The 19075-nt window shown below is 40.1% G+C and overlaps 1 long non-coding RNA gene across 1 annotated transcript; it reads right to left on the bottom strand.

The window, feature by feature from the left end:
• Window positions 1-6624: 6624 nt before the first annotated feature.
• Window positions 6625-11228, bottom strand: LOC116713940 (uncharacterized). The gene is made up of 3 exons (XR_004337954.1): window positions 10460-11228; window positions 10204-10337; window positions 6625-8696 (listed from the first exon to the last, which is right to left on the bottom strand). It is a non-coding gene; the product is annotated as an uncharacterized LOC116713940 (long non-coding RNA).
• Window positions 11229-19075: the final 7847 nt, after the last annotated feature.

Raw genomic sequence — 19075 nt, 5'->3', positions numbered from 1 at the left:
ATGATTAATTTTGTAATTGACAGGGCGCCAAATTTTTTAAAAATTTCTATGAACAAAAAAATAAATAAATAAATTGTGGACGGCCCCTGTTAGTCAGGGGCCCTTAGAATTGTCATAACTTTCCCGCCAATCGTGCAGAGTTGTACATTTACAGAATAGAGATGCTTTCTGTCCATAAAGGCGTATTCACAAAGCGGGCCTGGCTCGACTGAAGGATGACTGCAGTTGCACCGGTACTGGTACCGCATGGCTCCTTCTTTAAGTTTTGCTCAGAGCTCCAGGATGATCAGTCCAGGCAATTTAAATGCTAATAAACCATCATCAACATTTCCCAGCAGATCAATATGATCTCAGATCAATCGCAATCGCGATTATGCATGAGTCCCCTGATGTTTTTTGCCATAATAATTCCATACATAACATAATGTGGATTAAAGTTGTCGTTTCCTCTTTATCCTGCAGAATGTGATGAAGTCACAGTCCAAGGCCAGGTGTCTGACCTAATATCAGTTCAGCTGCAAAGGTTTGCAGTTTTCTAAATCTCTCACCTCTCTCAAACAAAAAAAGCAACAAAACTATGAAGCTGAGGTTGGAGGTGTAAGGATGAGTGTTTTTCTTCTCTTTGATGAGTCATGTGATCACCGTTCCTTACCTGGGTGGGAGGCGGACCTGAAGTCCTTCAGTAACATGGTGAATCCTCAGTACTGACAGTAACATGATGCCCTCTGGTCCAGAGAAACTCAGGCTCACTCTGCTGGTTCTGCAGCAACCATCTACTGTTCTGGGTGCTTTCACTTGAGAACTTTACGGCATTTATTATGTTTACAAGTATAAACAATAATCCTTCAATTGTATCCACGACCCACATGTATAAAATAAAAGTAAGAATTGAAATGGGTCTTGTGGTTTTGAGTCTGCATGTTCTCCTTGTCTTTGTTCTCTGTTGGTTCTCCTGTTTCCTCTTGTGATGGACCAGCGACCTGTCTGACCTCCTGACCTCTCGCTAAGTGATAAACAGTCATATTCAATAAATTAGCATACATGTCCAGAAGAGTCTCGATTGTCAGATTAAAGGTACAGTTTGAAATAAAATTTAAGCAAATCTTAAACATACTTTTTATTCAGCTCATATTTCTGTTTTTTATGTTTTCATTAATTGTAAGCATAAAATCATAATTAAACAGAAGAAAAGGACTTTCAAACATCAATCTGTGTGACATGAATCTATGTAATGTGTTTCACTTGGTGATAAAGTTTATGAAAGAAATGAGCTTTTCAATAGTGTTGTACTTTATTGAAAGGCTCTGTGGGTGCAGTGATCCTGACAAGTCTACAACGAAAAAGAAAGTAGAGAAAAAGGAAGGAGACATGTTTGTTAGACATACAGAAGAACAAACACAATTCTTTCATAAGTTCCAAAGGCATTTATGGGCAAATACGCCACAATCTTGTGAAAAGTCAATATTTACAGAGTTAAGTCATGCACAGGTTCTCAGTGGGTTAAGATCTGGAAGAAACTCTGCTTTAGCCCTCTGCTCTCTGCTCCTACGTCCAGCAGAAACTCAGTCTGTGTCCATCATGTTTTCCCTGGGCAAAAGTAACTTCTATGCTCCATTCTTTGTCAAAAACAGTTTTTGCCAGTGTGTGCAGAAGACGTTACACCTTCCAGCTGCCAGGCTGAGCACTGGTGGAAAAACGACTGTGTAGTGCGCTCCACAGAAAGAGATGGTCCTGTTTGAAAGGAAAACTGTTCAGCAGCAGATTCCTCACATGTGAGGCCATTTTGATGCAAACTGGTGATGACTGTGTGCTTTTCTGACAACACAACAAGCCAAGAAATTAATGCATGTCTGTCCCTCATTTGGAGAAATCAGTCTGCTGATTAGACTGACAGTTATTTCAGACTCACAGCTTCATTGGTTCTGATGACGCAACTGGACTGAAATGAAGTTAGCTGATTGTTTTGTGGCAGGAATAAACATAAGAGTAGAAATGTGGTTTGATATGAAAATACTTCTTTTGGTGAGACAGTTTTTATTGTTATGAATAAATCTGCATCCAATCACTGCACAAAAACTACATGTCTGCACAAAAACTACATGTCTGCACAGAAACTGCAAATTGTGTGGAACATAAGTTTTGTGTCACTACCCAAACATTATATAAAAATATAATAATTTAATTTAATTTAATTTAATTTAATTTAATTTAATTTAATTTAATTTAATTTAATTTAATTTAATTTAATTTAATTTAATTTAATTTATATGGGTCTGGGGAGGAGGGTCCATCGGTCAGACGAACTTCAGATTCAGGAAGAGCAGCTTGTTTCTGGTTCTGGTTCTGGTTCTGGTTGTGGGAAAGTGAAGCAGCTCTACACCTTCAGCAGGGATCTGGACGGCCCTACGGGCTGCTGGGTCTCTGTATGGCCGGTACCACAACTCTGGGTTGTGACCGGAAGAATGAGATCATGGATACTAATGAGTTTCCTTTGCAGGATGTCGGGCTCTTTCTTAGAGACAAGAGAGAATCTCGGTCATCCAGGAGGGACTCAGAGTAGAACTGCTGCTTCTCCACGTAAAGAGGAGCCAGCTGGGTGGCTCTGGCATCTGGTTAGGATGCCTACTGGACGCCTCCCTGGTGAGGTGTTCTGGACACGTCCCACTGGGAAGAGACTCACAGGAAGACCCAGGTCACACTGGAGGGAATATGTCTCTCAACCCTTAGATGAACTGGCCCAAGTGACTCTGGAGAGGGAAGCCTGGACCTTTTTAGGGCTTCACCTGCAACCTTACCCTGAATAAACAAAAGAAAATGGGTGGATGGATAATTTCATTTCATTTAATCAATTCAGTTCAATTCAGTTCAGTTCCGTTCAGTTCAGTTCAGTTCAGTTTAGTTCAATTCAATTCCAAAGTACTTTGTTAATCCCAGAGGGAAATAAAGTAACATAAAAATTATCATAGAACCAAAATTTATATATAGAAAAAAAGTTTCACAAAGACACTTTGATTTGATTTCTATAGTTGAATTGATACTAGAAAAAACACACAGATATCACAAACAGAAGAGATTTTTATCAGCACCAACAAGGTGTTTTCCAAAGAGCAAAGACTCAAACATGGCTACTCCTGGTGCTTCTAGCATCCAGTGCAACACCTTTGACCCCTGATGATCCAGTTTTTAATTTCACTACACTTATTCTGCATGGGAAAGAAAACCCAGTGTTAGGTTATAACTGTCTTTCACAAAGTGGGATTCCACACTCATTGGTGCCACAAATAATTTGAATAAAATAAAGTAGACTAATGCAGTTTTTCAATGTTTACATCTCCAACTTTTAGTAGTGGAAGTCAATTCAAATTAAAATGTTTAATTGAGTTAATTACAGGGTCTGTAATTAATTAATACCAATCAATTGTGTTTTAATCAAACTATACATCAATACAATAACAGACATTTTCAATTCTAAAACTATTTTTGCTGCTGTAAAACTGTGAAAGATTTTTGTAAAGCAGCAAAAACCTTTTACAATGACTGGGAAGACTGAATTGGTATAATAACATTGTTAATGGAGGCTTAGATGGCTGCATATTAATGAGAGTCAAAGATCTGAAGACTTATTAGACGGCTAAGCAGTGATAAACAAGGAAATAAATAAAAACTAATCAGTGGCACACGAAAAAGTTTGGCAGCTCTATAAATGTACTTTCAGCTCTTCATCATCTCGGGAGCAGGTTGAGAATATTCATTAGGAAACAGGAGCTCATGATTATTCCAGACTCTGAGAATTCGTCAGCATTTGATAAGACTTGAAAACAGAAACTCCTTTAAGCAACTGACTGCGGATCTGAACTAAAGCTAACTGAAGTCTACAAAGCAGCGGCAACTATAAAAAGATTTCAGAGAGCTCCCAGCTTGCTGTTTCCTCTCTCTCAGATTTCATTAGGAGCTGCATGTCTGCTGAACGGACGCAGGAGGAGCTGCAGGAACACTCAGCTGACACGCTGGGATGGCAGCAGTGATGACTGAACACACGGGCAGACAAACATCACCTGCCGCCTCCTCAGAGCAGCTAACGTGTGAAGTTCAGGGAAATGCCAGGGTTTTACAGACAGATGTACACGTGGAGAGGAAATGAGCAGCGCTAGCTGGAACTGGAGTTATTCCTGTAAACATCAGGTCAGTATCACAAATATCAAGCTGTCAATCCGGAAAGGGACTTCAGTCCTTTGCTAATCCCAGTAAACTCGTTATATAACCGTACTGGTGGTAAAACATAAAGTTATCACTGATAACATCTGATGATGTTCAGAACACACTAAGAGCATTACCATCAACTTCCACAATTTATATTTTACTCTTTTTTTTCCATCTTCATACTAGCAGGATTTCCCCAGGAAAAAAAATACACATATTTATATGTAGAATTAAACCGGTATAGAAAATACAAAACTTGTCTTAAAATACATTTAGACATGAACTGTATTTAAAGTGGGGGTATAATGTATTTATCGACACAAAGTGTCATTTTATAGCACAATCAACAAACTGTTACCTTTAGTTGTTATAAAAATGTATATATCAAAAATGACTTAAAGAAATTTCACCTCTGTCTCTTTAAGAAGCTCCTGCTCTTTTCAACACTCCACCTTCAGGAAGTGCTTCTCCATGATGCTGTCTCCAACCGTTCTTAGGAGTGTTGTTGGCGTGAGAAGTGGTTGGTATGATGAGCTCAGCATCATACCAACAATTAGCAAACACCTCCACCAGGTGTTTGCTAATTGCTGCTGGCTAGTCTGGAGGAGCTGAGTGGGGAGGCCCCAGGGAAGAGGTGCTCAACTAGTGACTGCAGCTCTGAGGAGGAGCTTTGGTATGTTGAGCTTTGTGAGAGCCAGTGTTTAGGCATCCCCGGTTGGTTGCCACGGGATATTCAAGAATTCCTCAAACATGCAGGAGAGAATCAAAGCAACACCCCAGGTATGTTTTTAATGAGGGAATAACTTTATAGCATGATGTAAAGCTTGATTATTACATAACACTCTACATTTCCCCTGTTTTGTTAAGGTTTTATTGACTCTAGTGGTCTTTATTTGAGAGAAGTCAGACAGGAAAATAGGGAATGAGAGGAAAGACATGCTGCACAAGTCACCAGGCCGGGACCCGTGACAGCTAAGTTGAGGACTAAGGCCTCCATACTTGGGCTGTGCTTTGCCCCTGCGCCACCAAAGAGGATTTTCTCTTCAAAACAAAATCCTTACCCTAAAGTGAAGAAGGCCATGCAGAAATCACTGCTTTTACTTCATTCTGCACTCACCCCCATGCTGTGGGAGGAGTGATCATTCAGATCAGATCAGCTCTCACTCAGGGCTGGGCCATTTACTGGTGTAAATATTTATATTTTCTGCTCTCAGGATAAAAATAGTATATTACTTAAATGTAATTTAAGTTATTTAAGTTAGACACACTTAATTCTCAAGCTAACCTGAAGTAAAAACTGCTCATTTTCCACAAACTCAATCCAGGCCTGGTACTGCTGGAGGTTTTCTGTTGTTTCTGTCTACTGTTGCCATGTGCTTGATCAGAATGATGGGTTGCTGCAGAATCAAAAACTGAATGCTATGACCAGGGTCTCCTTAGATGATACCAGGTCGTATTACACGACCCCCTGACCTTAATAGTGCCGCACATCATTACAGTCACTTGTTATCTGACTATTAGGATGATATTGCACCAGAATGACATGATTTGAAACAAATTTGGATTCTATTTAACTGGATATGAATTGGACCTGTTTGCCCAGTGTCTGGGAATTCATTCATTGTAATCTGGCTCTATATTAAGAGTTGGACTGGTTGCTTCTCAATCAGAAGCTTGTCTTGACAATAATCCTTTATTCCAACCCTCTGAACACTCAAACAAACAGTTATGGCAGCACTAAGGAATGAAGGAGTGTTACTTCTGTGACATCTGCAGAGAGAAGGAGCCATGAAACTGAGCTGTTTGTCATAATTTGCAGGCTTGGCTGCAGCGCTGCAGGACAACACCAGGCTGCCAGCCTCTGGCCTCTGTTTGCATGATCACCACAGTGTTGGAGGAATGATGACCATTCCCTGTAAAGCCATTCTTCTCTGCAAAGCAGGAAGGCTGGAGGAGATAGGTGCTGGCTTCTTACACTTTACTGCCTATGAGGCATTCAGCTGTGCAGCAACGCCAGTGATGGATACCAGCATGGATTCTCCCTCTAGTCATGGGGAATAAAACAGAGAGAATGGAACAAGAGAATCCCAAAGCAGAAACATGGTTGGAACAGTGTGGACAGGTGATCGGAATCATGACATTCTGAACAAGTCAAAAAGAGAAGACCGGACCAAAAATATCTGGGATGTGATAAGTCAACAATAAAGTGAAAGAACAGGAATGACATAACCATGCTCTGCAAATTCAGTTCTTTGTTTTTTTTTCATTAGTCTCCTTCTATATTGGTCTTTGGTACTTGTGTTAACATATGCCTTTGTGTGTTGGTGTGTGTGTGTGTGTGTTTGGGTTTGTGTGGTTTGGTCCTGTGTCTCTCTGTGTTGTCCTGTGTTGGACTGTTGACCTGTCCAGGATGGACCTGGCCTATTGCCCCATGAATGTTGGAAATGCCATCTTCCCAATCTCCAGAATATGGGATGTTGGGTCTAAAGATCTCATCTGCATCTGTTTTCACACATTTCCAGGTCAGCAAATGAACAGAGAATGCCAAAGCCGAACGCCATAAAGCAGGACGGTCAACAGGAGGGGCACTTTGGTAAAACATGCAGTCTAGCTATGAGGAGGTTAAGGAAGCACAGAATATTTTCAGAGAAAACAAATCATCATTTGGACAAAAACAAAACAAAGGCTGATCAGACAGGATCCTGTTGCTCATAGCCAGACTTACTCTCATCACCCGAGTTGTTTAGGTGACCAGCTGTAAAAAACATTTTCTCATTGTTTAATCTTCTGAGAAGATTAGACACAACGATGGATAGTTTAAGGATACATTCAGGAAATAAATAAAGAGCTGCTGTCAGAACAGACCCCAGAAAATTATACGACCCCGATGAATGCCTGAAGCATGAAAACAGGGATGATAGTGGAAAAATATCCTGAGTCTGAACTTTTTTCTCTGCCCTGTAGGCGGGCAGGGGATGCTATATGTGATACACTTTTAATGCATATTATATAAAAATAAGCCTTTTAATCCATGGGCGGTTTATGGTCTTGTGGGCTTCTGGGTGCAGATGTATAAAACATTTTTTGTGTGTAACCTTCGTCATCCAGACATTATTGTCAAGGGGGAGATCTACGAGTTTTCTCTGGGAGAACGTTTTGGGAAAACAGACCTTAACTGATGGATTCTGGTGAACTTTGTGGATACAAATGGACAACAGACAAACCCAACATGAGTTTATGTTACAGTACATACTTTGGGCAGAGCCCCAGGCTTTAGGGCCCCTGGAGCTCTTAGGCCCCTGAGCCTGGTAGGCTTGCTCAGTAATCCGTCCCTATGAATAACAAGTCAATTCACTGCCTGCCTATTGCTCTTACTGTGTTCACAATAAAAGTTACTAAAGCTGTAAAGTTGCCAGAAGAAATTAGCTTTCCATTGACCAGTGACAAAAAATGACCAAACGATGGTAGCACTTTATTTGAAGGGCGACATGAACATGACATGAACACTAATGACAGTCTTAATGGTCGTCACTGTTGTCATAAAGCGTCTTTGGGTTTCTGTAACGTCTGCTTCCCAAACAGTGTCAGTTTTTACATATGACAGCAGGTCAGCTTTTACTTCCAGCATCAATGCTGAGGCGATGCAGCCTGTATCCTCTTCATGAACTGTCATTCTTACTGTTATTGATGTTGAGTGAAAACATGCCCTGATTTAGCTTTTTGGATAAGCTTTTCTCTAACTCTGGTGAAATACCATGTGTGATTACATAGTTAGCATGCAGCCTCAAAACAGATGTGTGAGGGCGTTAAGGTCTTGCATAAACCTATGAGTGGAGGAGCGATGGTAAATGGCAGATCTACACCAGCAATGAAGGAGCAAACACACATTTTTAAATCGGCCAGTGCCTGCTGCGGCTGTGAGGTGTGCTGAATGAACAGCTGGGGTCAGATTCCTGCCATGACAAAACTTTTTTCCTGCTAGTTGCTAGCGCATGTAGGTGCCTAATGGTGCACTCACCCCAGCCGTGTTTAGCCCTCTTTAATCAAACTCCAGTTTGTTTCCTGGTTCATCTGTGGAGGTGTGAATGTGTAAAGAAACTCTGATGTGGAAAACAGCCTAAAAACCTCGCTCTGGGTTCACTTCAAGTGAACTCTGGTGTCATTCGAATGCACATGTGAATGCCAAGCATACCTTACAATGCAGGGCATTCTGGGTAAATGCAGACAAAACAGACATTTGTGTCTAGGTCTTGCTTTAGAAATGGCTCGTGGTCTTTTGAAAACGTAAACGGAGAAATCCTGCAACTGCTAAAGATTTACACCACTCCATTTTTGTAACATTTCATGACGAAGGAAGTTGTGTCTTCTTCAGAGGCTTTTGTGTTGCTTCCTTCAGTGGTTCCTGGTGCAGTGCCACCACAGGTGAAGAGGGGAACAGGTTGATCAAAGGGTTTGGTTTGTTGGACTCAGTGCAGAGTGAAAGAGGACTGCAGCGGCTGAAAATGGAACAAAAGTGGCAATTTTGGTCTGCAGTTGAACCAGACTGATAACAATGCACTTAGATGCTGACATGTGAATAGCTGATTTGCCATTTTTACTACATGAGAGAAGTTGAAAAACACCTCAAAGTGCCCCGTAGGTCCGATTAGAGACTTGGTTAAACAAAGAAGTCGGTTTGATGAGAACAATGAGAGTGAGTTCTTCACTACTGTTCTTGCCTTCAGCAACCTCTGCTCCAAAGCATTCCAGTTCATACAGTACCAGATAAAGGAGCATGAAAGCAATTAAGGAATGCTCTTCAAAAAAGGCTAAAGGAAGACAGACGTGTCTCTGATACAGCTGTCCAAACCAATTGATTCTGAAAAAGAAGTTGCTTCTGGGGGAATGTGTACAATGTCAGTGCACAGCATATAGATTCCTGTTGGTGTGGAGCTGGAGCATCAGCAGCAGAACTGATCCTAAAGAATGGAGCCCTGACCAGCACAGAGCGCCACAATCCATACTGAGAAATACTGTATGTTTTTAAAGTGGCAGTATTATTTAAAATGGACTTCTATGAGATTTACATGTTTCATGTTATAACATTATACCCTCATCAAAACATAGCTGGAGTGTTGCTTTAATTCTTTCATGCATGTTTGAGAAATCCTTTAATCACCACGGCAACCATTTGGCTGTGCAAAATGCCTGGGTGGACCTAGCTACGTATAAATATGGTTTTTACCGTATTTGTGTGGTAAAATCTTATGAACACTGATGTTTCATTACTTATATGGTAAAATTCTGGTAACCACAACTGACGGTATTTACTGTAAATTAGAGACATTTTTTGCAGTGTAGCATTTTTATAACAACTGAAGTTAACAAAGTTAATTGATTGTACTATAAAATGGCATTATGTACCTGGAAAACACAATACTGCCCCTTTAAATAATATCTACTTGTATAATTTTCTTGTAACCAAACTTTTAGTTATTTTGTTTGGCTATGCCTAAATTTTTTTTCTGTTAAATTTCACACAGCTTGATTGCATTTTGATGGAATAGTTCAGAAAGTGGTGTTATATTTGGTTTAATGTGGCGTATTCTCCTTATGACATGTGTTCTAATGAAGCATCTAATAAAAATGTTTCATAACCCGGGGCCTGTGCTACAGCGCAGGATTAGAGTCTCAGTGAGGTGATTTACTCCAAGAGAAATCTGGCAGAGATCTGAGACTGCTGCTAATGTGTGAATTACTTTGTTTTCCCTGATAAAATCATTAAAATAGAAAATATTTCATTTTTATTTTCCTAGTCAGTATAAAAGAAGTTTATCATATTCACCAAACTGCATTAAATCATGTTGTTCTCCAAAAGAACATGAACTTAATTTATTATATCTTTTTAATGTTCTTAAACAATTGAATTGCATTTTTATTGACAGGAAGAATAACAGCATCAGGTTTCTTCTTGCATTGCCAAGTTTAAAACAGAAATGTTTTTTTCCAGCCGACAGAACTGACCTGGACTGATCGTTCATCTGAAGAACTCCCCACCGGCACGTTCATTTAGTAAAACACAGTCTGGATCTTTAGATCTGCTTGTCCTTTGAAGATAATGAGCAGGAGTAGTAGCTTGTTATCTTCAAAGATCCTTCCTGAAAAGGTGAAGATGCTCAGTCTCATCAAAGTGTGATGTGTTTCTAATCCTCAGGTGGCCTGATGGCTGGAGCCTCTCCACCCGGGCTGCAGCTTCCTGCAGCCTCCCAGTCCAGCTTACCTGAATGCTGCTCCTGCGGCTGTGTGTTGCAGGCCCTCCACTACTATTGTCACTAACAACTGAGGACCTCCAACAACTGCAGCAGATGATTCACAGTTTTTTAATTGTGTGGGTCAAAACAAGAAGCAGGTTATATGACAACATGAAAAAAAACAACATTAATGTCATACATTTGAATGGTTGTGAAAGTGTTGAAATATAAAATTTGAATAAACTTCTTCTGGGCTGCCAATAGACTTTTAAGAAAAGCAACAAACTCAAAACACTCAAACTCAAAACCACACTCCACCTTCAGGTTAGGACAGAAACTCATATGCAGCTGCTCCCTGTCTGCAGCAGTCATCTCACTGAAACTCAGGATTTTCTTTCTGCAGGGCAACACTGTTAAAAACCATCCCACTGTGCAGCCCTTGTATCCTATTTTTTCTTCATTGTTTTGGTCATCAAAAAGACACATTTGCTCTAGACCATGCAGCCGTGTGAAAAAACATCTGCCCCTTCCTGAGTCCTTTTTTCTTTACATGTTCATCACACTTCAGTGTTTCAGAGTCAACACAAGTAAACACAATATGCAATTTTCTCCCATGTTTATGCACAAAGGAGAAAAAAAAATCTACATCTACATGATCCAGTGAGAAAACATGACTGCCCCATACAACTAATAACTAAGCAAGCATGGGGTGACAGTGGAGAATATCAACTCCTAGAAACAGAAAGAAACCTCCAGACAGACTGAGTCAGGGCAAGGAGAGAATGAATGAATAAATAAATAAATAAATAAATAAATAAATAAATAAATAAATAAAATACAGCAAATGCATAAACAACAGGTTTAGAAAGAAAAGAGGGAAAGGAGGTCATGACCTCGTTTTGGTTCATTTTGGTGCAACATAAATCTGAGAATAACTAATGCCAGGTTTATTCAGTAGAATTTTAAGGATATTTCTGAACATATAGAATGACCTGCACTAAATACAACTTCTACAAATTAATTCAAATATAAAAAAGGTGTTGAAGGTCTTACTATTTATTTCAAATCTGCTTTTATGAAGAAAATGGATGACAACTTCTGTTCCTTCAGTATGGATTGAGGGGACTCAGAAAATTCTTACTCTTTTGTGAAAGAATCTGACTTGATTTTTAAAATATATTTTTAGCTCTTACATGCATGTTAACTGGAGTTAATACATACACAGACGCTTTCACACATTCATAAATGCATGCTCGCACGATTTGTCACTTTTCACACTTAAGTTTTCTTATCATTAGCACTTACAGTTGCTAATTTTTTTTTCTTCCAGGGGAGAAAGTAAAATGTTTTACAATATGTATGATAAGATTTAAGATCTGACTGGGAAGAAATACGAATATTTTCAGTATGATAGTTTTGATCCAGGCAACCTGGAGGTCAACTGTAGTCCTGGAACTAGAAAATTCCTAAAGAAATTTAAACGGGGCCGGCCAAAGTGTGCCCTTCGGTTGGAACCCAGCGTTCTGATGATGAAAATTAGCATCAATGCTAAGCTTAGCTAAAAATTACAAAATAGCATGTGGAGAATCACAGGAATGCTGACTAACATGGACTTGCACCATTCGGTATGTTAAAATTAGTGCATAAGCTAAATTTAGCCAAAATGCTACTGGTACAAAATGCACCGACACGGATGCTGTTGCTGCTGTTTCTAAATCATTCTGCTGCTTGTGGGCTCAATGTTGACGCTCAAGACGTAACCGGCAGAATCCGGTTAAAGGATTTTCTAAATAAAAGATCCTCCAAACTCAATACATAAAAGGGAAGTATTGAATTATTTCTTGCGCGGCCCGGTACCGGTCCACGGCCCGGGGGTTGGGGACCACTGCTTTGAAGGACACGTCTATGTAGGATGAGTCCTTCACAGACCGCGAATAAACGTGGACAGGACAGGTCTAGACTTCACCAACTGTCCCCACCTCCACCTCAGCGTAACTCATGTTGCCCAGCGTGAAGCAGAGAGAGGAGAAGAAAAAAAACAAACAAAACAGAGCCAAAGTTTGTTTTTTATATATTACTGATTTCTATATTATTCTTCACCTTTTATAGCAAAGGATGTTCCATAGTAAAAAAGGAAATCTGTTAGTTTGATTCTAAAATGTTCAAAAGTGTATTTAACTTTCTACAAGGAATACATATAAGCAAATTATCCATTTACAAATATAATACTCTCCAGATCTCAGAAAGAACATTACAGTTAATTAAACCTATTATGTTTGAAGGCTTAACTATAATCATATTCATATCTGTAGCTCACTCACAGTAATAGCAGCGATGAGAGAAAGATGGTACAGTATGCGCTGAGCTCTGAAATTTTTCAGGAAAGTATGAAAATGAATGTGAAACCCTGTCACATGATTTCGCTCTGAAGCACCTTGACAGAAAACCGTAAGTCCTAGAGAGAATTTGAAAGCATTTTACGGGAGCAGGCATTCGGTGCGATGTTATGACCGACTTTCATATCAATAGACCGATATTTGTAGGCTTGAGGGCGAGTTAAAAATTATTTTGGGGGTCAAAAATCCACTTCATTTCTCACTCTAACGGAGCTCTAAAAGTTGGGTAGATTTTGTTTTTTTTTTATTTTTGACCATGTGAACAGGGTAAACTTAACCCATTCATTATTAATTTTATTCTTTGGCCATGTGTTTTGGTTAACAAATGGAACAGTATCAAGGAATATGTCTGGGCAATCACCTTGTTCCATCCTATACCAAATTGTATCTTCTTCTTGGCGTATCCATGTGACTATTGACCTAGTTTGTGCAGCACCGTAGTATTTTTTAAGATTTGGTATAGGTAGTTCCCCAAGCTCTTTGGAAGACAAAAGAGTTTTCAATCTAATTCTTGGGCGTTTGTTTTGCCAAATAAATTTTGAGAGCTATTTATTTAACATATTAAATATGGACATGGGTATTTTTATAGGTAAGGTTTGAAAGAGGAAGAGGAGTCTCAGAAGGATGTTCATTCTGATGGCTTCAATCTTTCCTACAAGTAAGAGAGGTAGAATGTCCCATCTCATGAAGTCTTTCTTGATCTCGTCCATTAGTTTTCCATAATTAGCTTCGAAAAGTTGTGCTGCTTGAGGAGTTATGAAAATTCTTGCTGCAAACCTTCAGTATTTTAGCTTCCTGAAGATGTACAGTCTGCTCTGTCCCTTCTAACAGACGACTTCACTGTTGCATCTCCAGTCCAGTCTGTTGTCCAAATCCTTAGAAAAACAATTCTTTGTTGCAATAGTTATCCATCATAACAACTTTCCAAATGTAAAAACATATTAATAGAAATCTTCCCAGCTCCCCACCATCCAAAAGCAGAGGGAATGATTTTCCAAAAACCCGGTGAGTCTGAGGGACGTGGATCATCTGGGTGGGACTACTGAGCATAAAAACTGGGAAAGGCAGAGGGAACAGAACTAAGCCCAAAAAATCTAGGAAATGGTTGCCATGGTTGAATGTTGCCCAGCAACCGTTTCAAGGCGATTCATGCTGCTTGTAAACAACTCAGATTAGCTGTAATGTGGGCCACTACAAGAGACCTTTACTGCCAACAATCATCCCAGTCTACAAGAACACTTTGAAGAACCTGAATTAATAGCAACATTTAATTTTCCTTTGGGATCAATAAAGTATTTTTGAATTTGAATTATAAGGAAAACAATGTGACGTCACAGTGTCAGACTTGTCATATTGATCAAATTTTGTCACAACCTCTTAGCAATAGAATAAACTGACATATTTTCTGTATGTCTTGACTTGGAAGAAATTGTGCAGAGTTTCCAATGCATACAGAAATGAAAGCAACCAGGATTTTCAGTTGTATTTCTTTTTAAGCACAGCTGTGATTTTGAACACAATCGTCTCCTTTACGCTGGAAGTTTCTCTTCAAACTCAGTTTTTGAGTACAAAACACAGAAATCAGCATTTCATCTTTTTCACTGATTGATTCCTCTTTTGCCTCTTCAGTCCTTGAAAATGCAATGAGTAAAATCTATTCAGAAAATAACTTTCTTGCTCTGTGTGTGTGTGCACTTGTATTACTGCATGTAGAGGACCATTTCATCCACAAACTGAGGTCATTTGTGGAAAGTCAAGCCCTTCTGTTTGGTTAAGGTTAGGGTTAGGAATAGACTAGCAGTGGTTAGACATGTACTAGTAATAGTTAGGTTTAGGGTAAGGGTTAGGGTCAGACTTTGGAAATGAATGGATCTCAATGCAATGCAGAACAGCTGATGCATGGAGATAGAATGACCTGTGTGTGTGTGGGGGTGGGGGGTGGGGTGGGGGGGGGGGGGGGGGGGTGTCTGTGTGTGGCCTTGTTTTTACTACAGTGTAAAGACCATTTTTACAACAAATACTACGCCGTGAGGACCAAGTGCTCCTTATGAGGCCCAAAACCTGGGTCCCATAAGAAGAGGTGCTGTGTTGGGGTTTAGGCCTAAGGTGTGTTTTGAGCTTAAGTAAGGATGGGGTGTGCATGTGTGTGTGTGTGAACATTGCAGTGTTTTTCTGAAAGGATTTGTGAGTCTTGCAGCTCCTTTTTGTGGCCACCTGCAGCTGCTGGGGTTTGTAGAGCTCTGTGTGGCAGCAGCCGCGGAAATGAGAAAACAACTGAATGCCTGACTATTCTAGATTTATTTAGATAATGTCTTCACAGTGAGATACGTTCTGTCGTAAAACTAGAGAAGAGATGCCAGTGAGGATAAGCCAGAGTTCATCTATAAAATGTAAGACAGTCTTTCAGTGGACAGCGATGACTTAGATGGAAAGATAGACGAGAAGAAGAAGTGAAGGAGGAAGCAGGAGGGAAACAATGAGCTGAGAACTGGGTGTTTCCTCCTGCCCCAGCTTGCTGCTTGTTTTGTTCCCAGCAGAGGATTTTTATCTGAACTATCTGGGATCTAACTGAATTACTGTATCCTATCTCCATGCAGCGGATAAGTAACCAGGCCACTCTCAGGACAATCAGATCTGCATCAAGGTCTCAGGGCATTTTATTGACCACCCCAGGATCCCAGCGGAGTTAATACAGGGCTTAAATTTACGTGTCTCTCTGTGTGTGCGGCTTTTAATTCCTGCTTTTTCCAGGTCGTTGCTAAGTTACTCTGCCACAGGTTCACATCAACACTTTTTTTATTGCTGTGACTGAGCACAAACATACGGGCCCATTGTGTGCTGGCCCTGTAATTTCCCTCAAGAGGTGAGTGAGTGCTGGTTAGTTGATGAGTGAATGTGACATGTTTGTGAATGTGTGTTTGGTGTTTTGATTGGGCTCTTTTTTCATGGCCTTGGTTGCTCACAAAGCAGCACCTACATCTGCTCTGCAGGCCCTTTAAATAGATTTGACAGTGTTGACTTTTAACTTCTGAAAATTCTTTCAGAACTTGTTCTTTCCTCACTTTACAGTACATTTCTAACAGTTTGATGCGCAGAGATGCTGTGGTAACAACATCCAGTCGTGGGAAGAGAAGGTACACCCCCCACCCCACTCCAAATTTGACAGGTTTTATGCATCAGGATAAATTAAAACTGATCTAGCCTTTACCAGGCACTACCATTACTAAAACCTAACCTCAAGTGTAGAAAACCATGCTGCACTGTTATCCCTTAAACAAAGATGAGCCCAAAGTGGAAAACCATTAATTAGAAAAACTTCCATGATTCAATAGCTTGCAGAATCAACTTCTGTAGTAGTAACATTCCTTCTCAGTCTCTTGCATCACTGCAGACTAACTTTGGCCTGATCTCCTTCCCAGCATTGCTTCCGGTTCATTGAAATTTGAAAACATTCATTGACATACAGTATGAAACCTGTCTGTCTTCAAGAAAGAAAAAGTCATGTTTCTTCTGGATGAATAATTCAGAGAATAAAGCAAATGAAGCTTAAAACAATTAACAGTACAGTATATATCTCTACTAAGGCTGGTTCTGATAAAGTGAATTAAAAAATTGTCTAATAGTTTTATAGTGGACGATCCAGGCAAGGATTCAAAAATAGTCAGTTTGCTATAATCTGTTCTATTTCTATTTTCACACGTACAAACAATAAGTATGTACTTTTAGTTCTGGTGGCCTTTATTCAAAAGTGAGTCAACAGAACAGCTGTTTTTCTACACTGCAACAAAAGTCTGTGATTCCAGAAATCTGTGGCAATTTTGTGGCATCCATAGCTGTCGGTATTTTACCGTAAATTAGAGACACTTTTTTCTTCTTACAATGTGTCTTTACTTTAAAAATTGAATCCTAATTTACCCATTGTGCCTTAACAAACACAGCTCTACTGCAGAGGATTCAAAATCAGTAGGTGAAACCTCCCTGGACTTGTTAGAGTCAATAAAATGACACTGCAAACACCAAGGTAAGGGTGGCAGCCCTGTTAACCAATCAGAATCAGCAGAATGCTGTGATGTAAGGTAATTTTATTGATATAGCACATTTTCAACAACAAGGCAACTCAAAGTGCTTTACATGAATTAAAATAAATACAAACATAACAAACCAAAGGAAAGAGCAAAAGAAGAAAAAGAATCTAAAATGTTGCTCCAAAGTATATAAACTAGATATTCCAGTTCAGGGTTGCTAGATTGGTCCAGTTTTTCTAAATGATGTTATTTTATGGTTTGTTCAGATGCAGCTTTGTAAACCTTTTGGGCAGCCATGTTGCCTAAAAAGATTGGAACCTTACTCCTGAAAGCTCAAATAATTATCCCCAACCTGTAAAGTCTTGTTCTATTGTTTTTTTTAACGTCCTTAAGAGTGTAAGATGGAGTCTTGTGATTTATGCTGGGTTTTTTTTGCTGCATGTCTGGATATCACACAGTCTGATTTTTTGACCATTTGTCCAGATGTTCTATACTTGGAAGATTAGCAGCTGTTTTATTTTATTCTTCTTTTTACTTGTGAATATTTTTTCTCACTGTGGAACGACATGGATCAAATGCAGGCATCACTCTTTCACTCCTCCCAAATTGATGGAGCGGGACAGTTGCTTCTCTCTGGTGTTTGGTGCTGTCTTGCTGTCTTGGCATGGCGCTAACACACACCTGCCTGCTCCCGATCACAAAACTGGCAAAGTTCCTAATTTTGCAGAGATGCGCCAATATGCAATCCATCTGTTCGACACATTGCTCCGCACAGGCAGTGATGGTTAGAGGGTGTTTAAAGGAACCCCTCATCCAATTAAGTATGAGTCTGTGGGTCTGCTGCTGTGGTAAATGTGCCGTGGGATTCCACATGGACGGAATGGGATCATCAGCAGGAGTTCATTTGCCTTTCAATGGACATGTATTGTGAAAACGGTTTGTCTTTGATCAAATCTCCCACCACCCTCTACCCCCATGTTGACACAATCTAATCAGGAGAAACTAAAGCAGGAAATGAATTTTTTTATTTGCCTTCAGTTGCGCAATCAAAAGAGTAAGTGCAGGGTCACTGATGATTGCCTCCCCTGGTAGATGAGTTGGAAAGAAGAGCAGTGCTTAAAATCAGAAGGGATATGATGTGAACTAGGGACTAATTAACTATTGATGATTTACTAAACTCTGATAGAGGAAGAAACACCCAGAGAGCTGTGATGTGAATTAATCAGAGAGAGGACAGAGGCAGGGAGAATATAGAACTACAGTAACCAGGAGATGCTTTTTGATTAAACCTTCACTAAGCTCCATAAAGGATCACCAAATAAGCAACATGTGAGCAGAGCAGCAGCAGCAGCAGCAGCAGCAGCAGCTCCATCTGTCTGGGTGTGTTCAGGCACGAGTGAGCTGCTGGCCACCTGCATTCTCACAGTGCTCACAATCCAATATGCTTTCAAGGAAAGTAGACAAGAAGTGTTAAAACAGCTTCTACTCAGATGCTTCTGGGGGGTGACTGGAAGAGGAGAGCATCAACATAATGTGCAGAATAGTCTGCATTCAGAGGCCAGAAATGTCAGGATAAGAAGTGAGGGGAGTTTTCTGGTTTTTCTTCAAATGTAGAGGTTTACCTGCCTGACCATCGCCTTCCGATGAAATTCTGCTCAATTCTCATTTTCCTTCCGTTTTCTGCCTGGGATTTCACCCATTGAGCTTGATTTCTCAGGATGCGTTTCATCCTGGCCAATAGAAGGAGGAGTGGTGAACAATGTTTCTGATTTTCTGCTCTGTTTCAGAATTATACTCTGCCTGTAGTTTTAGCAGTGACAGTGGAGGAAGTGAAGGAAGCCGTTCCGTCCGTGTTGGTCACTCTTCCAGATATTTAGCTATTTAAGCCAAACAGGATGACATTAACAGTCATCCTGTTTGGCTTGGCACTTCTCTCTTTGTGCTTCATAGCCTAGCTTCCTTCGCAGTCGAGATTGTGCATTACATACAGTACATCAGGGCCAACAGTTAGTGATTGGGTAAAATCAGATCCAATCATTAAAACTTCAACAGAGTTCACTCCTCCAGCAAGCCATCATTTCTCAAACAAGCAGCAGGTTTTTACCAGAGGTCCACAAACGTATCCTCAGTATTTGGTAGAGCTGCATTTAACTGTGCAACTTGGGTCAAATGTTTTGACTATCCAAACACAAGCTTCTCACAACAGTTTGCTGGACTTTCGGCC

Source organism: Xiphophorus hellerii, chromosome 23, assembly GCF_003331165.1.
Source record: "Xiphophorus hellerii strain 12219 chromosome 23, Xiphophorus_hellerii-4.1, whole genome shotgun sequence".
In the NCBI taxonomy this organism is placed as follows: Eukaryota; Metazoa; Chordata; class Actinopteri; order Cyprinodontiformes; family Poeciliidae; genus Xiphophorus; species Xiphophorus hellerii.
This window is presented reverse-complemented; position numbering and strand designations above follow the sequence as displayed.